The 12,225-nt window shown below is 36.4% G+C and overlaps 1 non-coding gene across 1 annotated transcript; it reads left to right on the forward strand.

Moving 5' to 3' along the window:
• The first annotated feature begins 6,491 nt into the window (after positions 1-6,491).
• On the forward strand, positions 6,492-6,564 carry TRNAW-CCA (transfer RNA tryptophan (anticodon CCA)). The gene has a single exon. It is a non-coding gene; the product is annotated as a tRNA-Trp (tRNA).
• Positions 6,565-12,225: the final 5,661 nt, after the last annotated feature.

The raw sequence follows: 12,225 nt of genomic DNA on the forward strand, positions 1-12,225 counted from the left end.
AAGAGAGACAAGATGTCTTTTCTTTTTGGATTTCAAACTGGGGACAACTAGTAGCCTCCCATGTAGAAAGGGCAAAGTTAAGAATGAGAACAACAGAGACAGAAGGAACTGTAAGTAACAGATAAAAAGAGACCAACTCACTATGACATCTTTTGATCACTGATATTCAGCCATTCCTATTCTACTGTTACTTCCTTGAACTTCTGAAGGTTCAGATGAACACAATTATATAATAAATACACTGAGAGACCATATGTAGGCATTATGCAATCACAGGTGTAGAGTCCAACCTAGAAGGATAAGGCTAGGCTAGACGGAGTCAACAGTTTCCTGAAAGGTGTAAGTAGCATGCTTTGGAAAGAATCTCAGGCTCTCAGAATGTAATATCCAGAAACACCAACCTTCTACTATATCAGTTCTTGCTGCTACATACTCAAAAACTGCATTATATTTTAATCACCAAATGAAATTAAAAACTTGATCACTGAGTAATTTGAAAAGTTTTCTTTATCAGAAATAGTGCAACTTTAAGTTTGATATGTCACAACTAGAACTGTTTACTAAGTGTACAAAACCAGGAGGTTTGTCATGGGATAATTTGGGCCCAACCGAATCCTGGTAGTCCAACACAGGCCAGGGCTTCGATTTTGCCATAGCTCCCTGCACGTCACCTTCTTAAAATTCAGTACATTTAAATTGACATTTCCTGACGGGATGCACTTTCTGAGGGTAGGGATGGCATCTGTCCATCTTGTGTTTCATTGTTACCCCCACATTTGGCTCAGTGCCTGAACTGCCGTGGGTGTACCACACATTTGCTGTATGAAATTGTCTCAAAAGTAGGAACATCACACATGACAGAGCTGCAGTCCAGAATCTTTTTGTATGTTGAAGTAGATTGTAGGAGAGGAAAAAATATGGAAAGTGAGAAGAAATGTGTTTGCAGGCTCCCAGGGCAGGGGGCCTAGGTTCGATCCCTGATCTGGGAACTAGATCCCACATGGTACAACTAAGAGCTCTCTTGCTGCAACTAAAGATCCAGCACAGACAAATAAATAAAAATAAATATTAAAGAAGAAGAAGAAATGTCCCAGGTGGCAGAGAGGATGGGTGGCAGTTCTGCTGGACTGGTATGGACACACCTTTCTACTTATCCTCCTATATACAGGGTGTAGTGTTTGGAAGGCCAGCTTAGAGAAAGGAGTTAGCTACTCTAGCAGAGGGGTAATTAGCACAAGTCTTTCTTGAGGCCAAAGTAAATGTGTTCCATCGAATTACAAAATGCTGGGGGAACTAAGGCCTGGAATGTCATAAAGGCTTCTTGTTTAATGATTTCTATTCTCTCTCTCCTTTCTTTAAGAAAATACATACGTGTGTGAGTGTGTGTGTATTTATAATTCACAGTAAGATTATTGGCAGGTATTTCAGCTTATCTATGATGTCAATTTCCTGAGAAAGTGGTACCTATAAAAATTTGCTAAAATCATTCATTTAACACAAAATAATGCATACACATATAAACTTAGCTATTTCAAATTTGAGGAAATGTGATCCTTGAATGTTAATCATATTTTTAAAATGTAGACATTTTTAAACATCTAAATGTGCAGAGAATGAATCCCTATACATCAATGATTATCAACTCATGGTCAAGCTTCTTTCATTCATACTCTCCCTCATTCATACCCTCCTCATATTTCTATGGAAAACCTAGACTGTATGTTGTTTATTATAAATATTTCTTTATGGCTTCCCTGGTGGTTCAGACAGAAAGAATCTGCCTGCAATACATGAGAGCTGGGTTTGATCCCTTGGTTGGGAAGATCCCCAGGAGAAGAAAATGGCAACCCACTCCAGTATTCTTGCCTGGAGAATTCCATGGACAGAGGAGCCTGGTGGGCGACAATCCATGGGGTCACAAAGAGTCAGACATGACTGAGCAACTAGCACTTTATATATAAGATATAGACTTTTAAAAAACATGACCACAATAATTATGTCACTATATGTGTATATATACATATATATATATACATACATATATATATATATATTTGAAATTTACTTTTAGGACTTTCAGTTATATTCAGTAACTAGAATTTGCTAACGCAGTTAATTTTTCACTTAGGATGGTAGAGCCTGATTTGACCAGTTATCATAAAGGAATGAGTCATTTGAAATTGTTAATTTATCATTCCAAAAAACGATAAATGTATTTCTTTAAATAGATTATAAACAAGTCTCCTAGGGTCTCATTAACAGTATTAATTTGTTCAGAATACCCTTATCACTTATTAATGGAAAAAAATGGCACCCTGTATTTCTGAAGTCTGATGGGGAGAAGATTTATCTATCAATATGCATGGAAATCCATTACTCTTGGAGAATTTTGTACTTTGCAACTTAAAATACTTTTTAAATATTTTATAATAATCCTGTTAGTTGGTTATTATTAGCTTCATCCTTATTTCAAACGAGAGGAACGACACCTCAGAGAGGTGAAGTACCCAAGGGTCTGAGTCAATCTCTCAAAACCTTGGGCTCATTTCACCTAATCACACTGTTTTTCTATGAATCCTTGCATTATTGCTCTCCTGCAAAGATACCCATATTGTACATGCTCAAACTTTCAGGTCCTTAGGTAAAGAGGAAAGGTAAAAATGAAAATGTGTCTCACATTTCTAATCTGACTAGGCTGCTGTGTTCAATATTTTTTTTTTTTCCAGCCTCATGTGCACACATGCCTGATGGCACAGCTTGTGGTCCTAGGCTAGTAATATTACCAGGGTCAGAAGATGGGATCAAATAAACACCTTTTCCTCTCTGCAGAAAAAGTACATCTTTGAGAGAAGCTTTCTTGTCCAAGATAAAGTTCTCTACTTTCAAGCTTTGACTAAAGTCATATTCTTAAGTACCTGTGGGATATATGACTTTATAAAGCAATTTGATTTTTAATAACCTGTAGTCTTTTTTGCTGCTTATTATTTTTGTCTTTCCACTTATTGATAAAATTCATTCCTAAATGAATTTATTTTCACCATTTCTGTTTTCAGTGACAATTTTCTATTATGTATGGATTTGTACTATGAATGGAAATAGGAAGATTTGATTCACATTACAAATCCAGCACTGATTGTTGGAACACTGAGAAACAATGCAAATTGAGATTATAATGGTTCTCAAAGGCAGAATTGCTCTTAATCAAATAAACACTTGGATTGTGGTTGCTTAATGGAGAAGGAAAAAATAATTTTTGAATGTCGGCGAAGGAACAAGTAAATTGACCACTTGAGAACATTTTGAAATTAATACGCTAAATAATTATTGCAATTTAGTGATCATTATCATTAATTGTTTTGTCTCTTCTTTTGGGAATAGCATTACTCTTCCCTCTCCCTACTTCCTACCCCCATATAATTGTCATGAGAGCCTCATCCTAATGAAATCCTTGGCTACAGTGATTGTTGGGGCAGGTCCCTGAACCCAAACCCAGCGCTAGATCTAGAGTAAGACCTGTGACTCAGTCAACCAGGAAAAATCCTTCTATGAAGCGTCTATAGCTGGGGTTGTGAGAGTTTGTTTCCTCTTCGGACACAAGTGAGTAATGGAAGCTTTTGGAAGCGTCAGGAGCTTTTGGAAGCCAGAGCTCCTTCTCAGAAGAAGCCTGTCTGAGGGAACATAACATACTTGCAGAGAGAAGTGAGGGAGAAACCCAAACAGTGTGAGTCCTGACAGTGTGAGAGCCCTTGGAACTGCTGACCAGTCCTCAGCATTGCTCAATATGAAGAATATGCACTTAGTAATTATCTAAGCTAGTCTGCATACTCAGGATTTAGCGTATATCCTCTTATATGGTAGCTTTTTCCTTTTTTACATGTGTTTTCTATGTGTCTACACATCAATGCCTCAAGAGTTCAACAGAAAGAACAATGATTGGGGTTGAATGTGGTTGAGAAAACTTTCATGACCTCCGGAGTCATAGGTTTCACCTTGAAGGAGGTATGATCCTGAAATAAGTAGAGAAAATAGGGAACACCATTTCACATGGATGTGAATTTGAGCAGATGTACAGAGATGAAAACACATGTCATGTGTTCTGATGGCTAATTTTGTGTATCAAGTTCACTGGGTCACAGGGTGTAGAGATGTCTGGTTAGACATTATTCTAGGCCTGTCTGTGAGGGTGCTTCTGGATGTTATTAACATATGAAATGGCCTGCTGAGTAAAGCAGACTGCCCTCCCCATTGTGGGTGGGCTTCATTCAATTCACTGAAAACCTGAATAGAACAAAAAGGCTGATAAGGGAAGAAATTGCTCTCTCTGCCCATCTTTGATCTGGGATGTCTGTCTTCTGGAAATTATACCACTGCCTCTCCTGGTCCTCACACCTTTGGTCTTGCAGTAGAACTATGTCATCAACTCTCTTGGGTCTCCATCTTGTCAACTGCAGATGTTGAGACTTTCCAGCATCCATAATCATTTTGTGAACCAGTTCCTTATAATATTAAAATACATTTCTTCCTCTCCTTATATAAATATAAATTGTGTGTGTATAATATATATATATTTATATATGTTATATTAATTAGGGTTAGTTTATATATAAATTATATATAACATATATAAATATATATAATACTGTTTCTATTATATCTATTGGTTCCATCTTTATGGAGAACTCAAGCTAATACATGTGTTGAGTGGGAAATGTTTATCATAGTATGAATCTGTTGTATAAGGTGAGGTGAAAGACGTCCTATTTAGCTAGTAGAGCTAAAGAGAAATTAATCTAATAAATTTAGAAAAAAACTGTCTAGGGGTCAGCTGAACTTTGTGAGGAGGGAGAGACAAAACAATAGAATAAACATGCAGAACTCTAGTCTGGTTTGCATTCTTTTAACTATAAGAGTAAGTGTAACTTAGAGACAGTGGACTTTAACCAGGTCTAGTTAAACTTTTCAAAACTTTTTGCACATTCTCCTTTTTGCCCTGCCAATAGTATCTCTGTCTTCTGGCAATTTCATTAAATGCAAATACAGTAAATATGACTGGGGCAAAGAAAAGAATTTCCAGGCACTCCTTACCTGCTGCTTTTGCTGCTGACTTTGGCTGGTATCACTGTTGGGTGAAAAAAACTTGGGAGTATTTTGTCTACATTATCTAGTCTACTCTAGCTTTGAGGTTTGTAAAGAAGTCCTAGAATTTCAAAACCTAGGGTTTGGCAAAGGTAGAAAGCCATTTTCTTGTGCTTGCTGCTGGAATTGATGATTTATATAGAGAGGAGATCAGAGAAATCAAGGAATTGATTGCAGAAGTCCTTGAATATAAGATTGAAAGTTATCAAGAAAAGTGTGTGTGTTGTTTTGGATTGCAAAGGTTATATGTAAAATCATGATTTAATGATAATCACATGAAAACATGGATTGATAGATTAGAGAACAAAAATCACATGAATTGGCACATAGGTACCACACTATCATTCAACATAAGTCTACTGTGTTCAGAATACTGTGTTGGGGGATTCAGAAGGTATAAAGTCAACAACAGCTCTTTCCTAGCATGTACTGACAGATGGAATACTACCTCTCTTGTAACAGCACCTATATGTTTAATACAGTATTAAAGTAGCTGTGATATACTCAGAGTAAGTGACAAAGGTAGAAAAGTAAGTACTTTCATTGTCAATATTGTAGTTCCAAAAAGTGACAATAAGAAGCAGCTTAAGATTAAATGGCAGAGTTAGTACCACCAACACTAGTTGTTCCTCCATTAGTAGAGCAGATTATTTAAAACATATTTATGTCAGTCAATGTAATTTCACCACATCAGCTATTTATTTCATGTTTTTCTTTGGTTTGTGGTACAATTTGAGAATACTGTGTGGAGAACCTGGGAGGAGAGCAAGTCTCACTGACAAGCCCTTGATCAGTTTTGCACTCTTGCCTGTATCAGTTCCAGACTTTCATCTCCAGGGTTCCTGACTTCCTGTCTCCATGTCTGAGAGAAGTGATTAGCAGAACTTCTATTTGAGAAGCAGAGTGAGAGGATGGAGTAGTGAACGGGAAGATAGCAGATCTTAAGTAAGGCATACGAATCTGATTTACTAGGAAACTGAAGGAAAAAAGGTTTCATTTACAGAGTGTGAAGATAACATTTGGGAAGTCATACTGTAGGCAGCAGGGGATGTCAGAGTAAATGATATGAGAAGCAGAGAGAAGGGGGAGTGTGTGGCCAAAGGCTTCTGAATTGGAGAACCTATATGTTGCAAGGTACTTGTGTGCTAAGTCGCTTCAGTCGTGTCTAACTCGTTATGATGCCATGGACTATATCCCACCAGACTTCTCTGTCCATGGGATTCTCCAGGCAAGAATACTGGAGTGGGTTGCCATTTCCTTCTCCAGGAGGTTGCAAGGTAAGACAGCAACAAAGATGTTAATAAGGTAAAAGAGAGGGAGTGTCAAGAGATTAGAGGGCGCTAATCTACTGGACTTCCCTGGTGGCTCAGAGGTTAAAGCGTCTGCCTCCAATGCGGGAGACCCAGGTTCGATCCCTGGGTCAGGAAGATCCCCTGGAGAAGGAAATGGCAACCCACTCCAGTATTCTTGCCTGGAGAATCCCATGGACGGAGGAGCCTGGTAGGCTACAGTTCATGGGGTCGCAAAGAGTCGGACACGACTGAGCAACTTCACTTTCAATCTACTGAAAGCACTAGTGAAATCAACTGCTTAGGAGTTAAATCCTGAAAACTAAATTCACTTCAGGTATTACAGAAAAATGTCATGTGATGATGACTCCACAGAAGAAGGGTGACTAACAATAGGAAGTGCAATGACTTCGTTTTGTTTAAAATTTTGTTTGAATAAAGTTGGTGGTGCGCAAAGTATTGGAAGCAGTTTGTTGTCATCTGTTAATTTGCTTGGAGATCAGCAAAAAAGAAGAGGAAATAAATTCTCAACTGTAGAGGTCAAAGCATTTTTTCTTTGCAATGGAGTTAAGTAACAGAATTGGAGGTACGTAGCTGTAAAAGATTTATTCAGATGTAGACACAATAAGGCATATTTCCTACTCTGAGGAGAAATACAATTAATAGAAAGTAGCAAATGAGATTATTTCCTTGTCTCTTTGATTATTTAAAAGTTGAAAAGAAAGGCTTAATTATGTTATAAATATCAGGTGCTAGATAAGCCCAGGGAAGCCCTTTCTGCAATAAATTTTTTTTAAATAAAGCATTATTTCCACAATGTTTAAAAAGGTTTTTAAGATCTACTATCAATATTGACAATATAATGAATGTATCCAAAGGGTGTAATATTTTATTGCTTCAAATTTAAAGCCTCCCCTATATCACCCTGAATGTGATGCAGTATGATGGTTTTTTAAACTAATTTACAAAATTAATGTGCAAATAAACAAACGATGCATAATTAAGTTACTTGTTAACGTGTAAAAACACTGAGTTTGTGGAATCTGCCTCTGAGTTATAAGTGTTTTTTTCCTCCTTAGCATATTCTGTCAAGTCAGATCTGTGATCTCCTTCTATAGATGAATTTGTGAGCTGGATAAGAAGTTACGGAGAATTTAAAAATCTTCATTTAATTTCATTTCTTAGGGATATGACATCTAGAAAAGCTTAAAGAAACTTTCTATCATATGAAACACCTTTTGACTGAATAAAACTTTCATGTAGGAGGCAACTCCCCCTGCTGTGATATCTGGGAACAGGAAAACAGAAGCCTGAGGTTTAGAGATGTAAAAAGTATGGAGGTTTTCATATCAATAGAATTAACAGTGTGGAGATTACTTTCTTTTCATACCCAGGATGAGATGAGTAAACACTTTCATTGTTAATATCCTTGTTGCTACAAAGAAAATAGAAGCCATCTTCGCTATGCGAATATGTACCTTTTTTCTATTACTTTCAAGAGTTCTTTAAGTAGCATGTTGGGTTTTCATTGTACCATACAGTGCATTTTTTCTTCTACTTCAGCTTTACTCACATTTAATTGTATTAAAACTTTCCCACCTGGCTGGCAGAACTTTAGGACTAACTACATTTTCATAAGAACATCTGTTTTTGAATACTGAAGAGATTGAATTGTTTCAAAATTTCATTCATTATTTTAGCAAGCAAGTACACATATTTTAATGATTTTAAAGAGGCATTGTTTATGAGCCATATAAACAGTCACTAAAGCACCGGTAATGTACTCAATGGAATGACAGAGGTAGAGAAACAATAGACTGGATAATACAGAATCAATTCAGTATCCACCGTATTCAACTTATAAGAATGTTCAGTTTCTAAACAATAGACAGTGCAGGCATCTGGGTTTTTCAAAAGTTTAACATCTTTATCTTGGATGACACCACACTTGGATAACATACAGAAAAATTTTCTTCTTTCAATTTTTCTAATTATACGGGACTGATGAACCTGGTTTCTTGTTGGCCCTCTGATTGAGTCAGTAGAGGGAGCCAGAGTTACCAGCCTGTGGTCCCAACCTAGCATGCTTCAGTCAGGCAAGCAAGCAAAGGAGATTTAGCCAGCAAGCCTATTTTGTGTTCCAAACAATCAGAATAGGTTTGGGAGGATAGCAGAAGGTTTCTGAATCTCAAATAGCAAGACTTCTTTTTAAGTGCTTTGGTGTTTCATAAAGAAAAGACTTAACATTTGCAAATAGGATTTTTTCTGGTTTCTCATTAGGTAGATAGGCACTGAATAATCTGCTTATATAGAATTCTCCTTGGAAATGCATGGTGAGTTTGTGGAAACAGTAATTGTCATATTAAGCACTGATGTGCAAGTTAGTGTACAGAAGTGGTAAATTGCTAGGTTTTGTCATAGTTCTCATTGTTTCCTATCCAAGCTATTCTTTTCTCTCTTCTGGGTACCTGCATTAGCGTCCTAACAGGTCTCTCTGCTTTCACTCTTCCTCACCTACACTCTGTTTTGAACATGAGAGCCAGAATGATCCTTTACGATTCACTCAAGGACCACCCTGGAAGTGAAGTGTTAGTCGCTCAATCATGTCCAGTTCTTTACGATCTCATGGGCTGAAGCCTACCAGGCTCCTCTGTCCATGGAATTCTCCAGGCAAGAATACTGGAGTGGGTGGCCATTCTCTTCTCCAGGGGATCCTCCTGACCCAGGGATCCAACCCGGGTCTCCTACATTGCAGGCAGATTTTTTTTATCACTGAGCCAGAGTGATCCTTTACACTCTATTCAAAGACTACCCAACTCCAACTCTGAAAAAGCCAAAGTCTTTACAATGGCCTCTGAGGTCCTCTGCGTTTTAGTGCTTCATAATCTCTGACTTCATCACCTACTGCTCTCCGTCAGCTCCCCCAGCTCCAGCCAGCTGGCTCCTTGTCTCTCCTTTAATGCTGAAGTTCATTCCTACCTTAGAGGCTCTGTCAGGCTGCTTCCTCCACTGAATGCTTTTCATACAGCATTTCCAGTGTCCTAAGTCTTTGCTCAAATACCATCTTCATAATAGACCTCGGATACTCCTAGTTCCCCTTCCCCATCCTATTTGTCTACAATACTTAATAATGCTCGTGCCTACCTTATAATTTATTTATTTACAATGTTGGTTATTTTTTGTGTCCACAGACGCTAGAATTTAAGCTCTGAAGATAAGGATTTTTTTTAAACTTGCTTTTTATTTAAACTTTATTTTTAAAATTCATTTTCAGATGATTAAGGATTCACAGTAGTAAAAGATAATCAAGGAGATCTTGTATACCATGACCCAACTTCCTCAATGTCTTACAAAAGATTATCAAACTGACATTGATTTAATTTGTCTACCTTATTCAGATTTCACTAATGTTTCATGAATTCATTTGTGTGTGTATCTAGCTCCCTGCAATTGTATCATGTGTGTAGACTTGTGTGCCCATCATCCTAGTTGAGATACAGAACAGTCACTCAGAAGGATCAACAGTAGGAATTTTTGTTTAATTCATTGTATTCCAGCAATCTGGTACATAGTGAGTGATCAATAAATATTTAATAAATAAATCATTTTATGCAATAGAACTTATATAAAAATATCATCAGTTTTGGGTTCTCAAATACTTTGAAACCTTATTTAAGTTGGGCTTCTTTGGGGTTGTTAATATAACATGCATTTATAAATATGATTCTTTTGGAACACATACACATTGATCTCTTGTTTCTAAAGTGCTGGTAATTATGACATGGTTGCTGGAAATATGATTTAATATAAATACTAAAAGAATCTTTGCTCATGGGCTTAGAAAAATCATCTAATATTCATGATTTTCTAAATCTAATTTAATGTAGGATTTTGGGAAAATAAAACACTAACATTTTAGTGACAAGCTCACCATATTTTAAATATATCCCAGAGAAGTGGTATCAGAGGGAGTCATGGTAGAACTGGCAAGCTATCTTGTCATCTTATTAGCTTTTGTTGAGGGATTTCATTAATATAACAAAATTGTAATCACACCAAGGCTTTTTCCATAGAAACAATATTCTAATCATTATTATCGACCTGATTTTTTGTTGTTAAATAGATTCCCTCTACAGCAACAGTGATGGTCACTCAGTTTCATCTGTTTATGAAATGACTGACTTGGCGGCTTAGTCTGGAAACAGGAGAATTGTCTTCCCTGTAAAGTTCCATGGCATGTTCTGGAATTGAACTCAAGTTTTAACTGCATTAAGCTCACAGAATGATATAACAGCATGATAAAGGTTACCCTGAGGAAAGTGGAAGTGAAAGTCACTCAGTCCTGTCCGACTTTTTGCGACCCCATAGACTGTAGCCTGCCAGGCTCCTCTGTCCATGAAATTCTCCAGGCAAGAATACTGGAGTGGGCAGCCACTCCAGGGGATTGTCTCGATTCAGGGATGAACCCAGGTCTCCCACATTGCAGGCGCATTCTTAACCATCTGAGCTATATCCACTAGTTATACTCTGAGCTATATCCTAGCTATACTGCTGAGCTATACCCTGAGAAGATCAAGGTTAAATTTAATGATTTCTATCAAGATAATTCTCCAACCAGTGGAATAAATAAAACTGGACACCTACTAGAATTTTTACAGAACTAAGCCTCCTTTTCATCTCTTGTATGCAAGAATTAAAGATTAGTAGTATAAAAGCAAGCTAACTTCTTTCTTTTTCTAGGATTTCATATCTCTTGTACTTTTGGAGGACATTGTTTAGCTGATTAGAAAAATAAAACCAAAACTGAGATCTAGAATAATTTTGAAATGAGCTCTATACTTAACCACTTCTTAAGTATTTTTTGTTTTGAGCTACAGACGTAGTTAATTTTGACTAAATTTTAATTATTGATTTTTCATGAGATCTTAAACTTTATTAGCATAAGTAGACTATTAAAGACATGTAGCTAAATCATGTGGGATCAAAGATAATCTAAGGTCTATGGCTTAAAATCATTAAAGAGGAAAGTGAAGAAAATGTTAACTATCTAACTGGTGAAGAATTTCACTGGTTGGCAAGAATTAAAGGAAATTAGGAAAGGATCAATAGATGTGATTAAAATGCATAATTTTTTATTTAAAAAGAGACACATACATATATTTAAAGACAACCAACAATATTTAAGACAAATAGATAAAATTAACATCCTTAATAAGTAAGTGAACTTACTTATCTAAATATCAATTTCACCAATTTAAATAATTGGCATAATACTGCTAATTTCAGAGGAATCTGGTGACTATTACATGTGAAAATCTCTAAACATGATGGAAGTCTGATAAATGTTACTCGAATTTGAATGTAAATTAAGTTCAATTATGGACTTCTATTTTAATTAGTTGTTTTACTGAAGAAGATATAAAATAATTTTTTAAGGTACATTTGGACATTTATATGTGAAGTGGTAATAAATGCATATGGTATCAGTTAATCATCTTAAAATGATATTTACAGGTGGGGGAAGCAGTATACTTTTACCCCGGCTCCCCTTTTCCTTTCTTACTTCCAGCTATTGATATTTTTTATCATTCCTGTATTCAACCATAATCTTCGCTTTCTTGGTTTTAGTTTCTACTAATACAAAGAATTAATACTCATTGTCAGTCAGTTTGTGGTGGTGTTTCCAACCTCTTGGTTGGCTGAAGTTTGTCCTCTAATAGTTTAAAAAATAAAAGATTTATTTTATTTTCCAGCTTTATTGCAATAAGGCTATAACATTGTGCTAAGTTTAAGGTGTGCA

This window comes from Giraffa tippelskirchi, chromosome 2, assembly GCF_054371585.1.
Source record: "Giraffa tippelskirchi isolate mGirTip1 chromosome 2, T2T-mGirTip1v1.2.pri, whole genome shotgun sequence".
NCBI classification, from domain to species: Eukaryota; Metazoa; Chordata; class Mammalia; order Artiodactyla; family Giraffidae; genus Giraffa; species Giraffa tippelskirchi.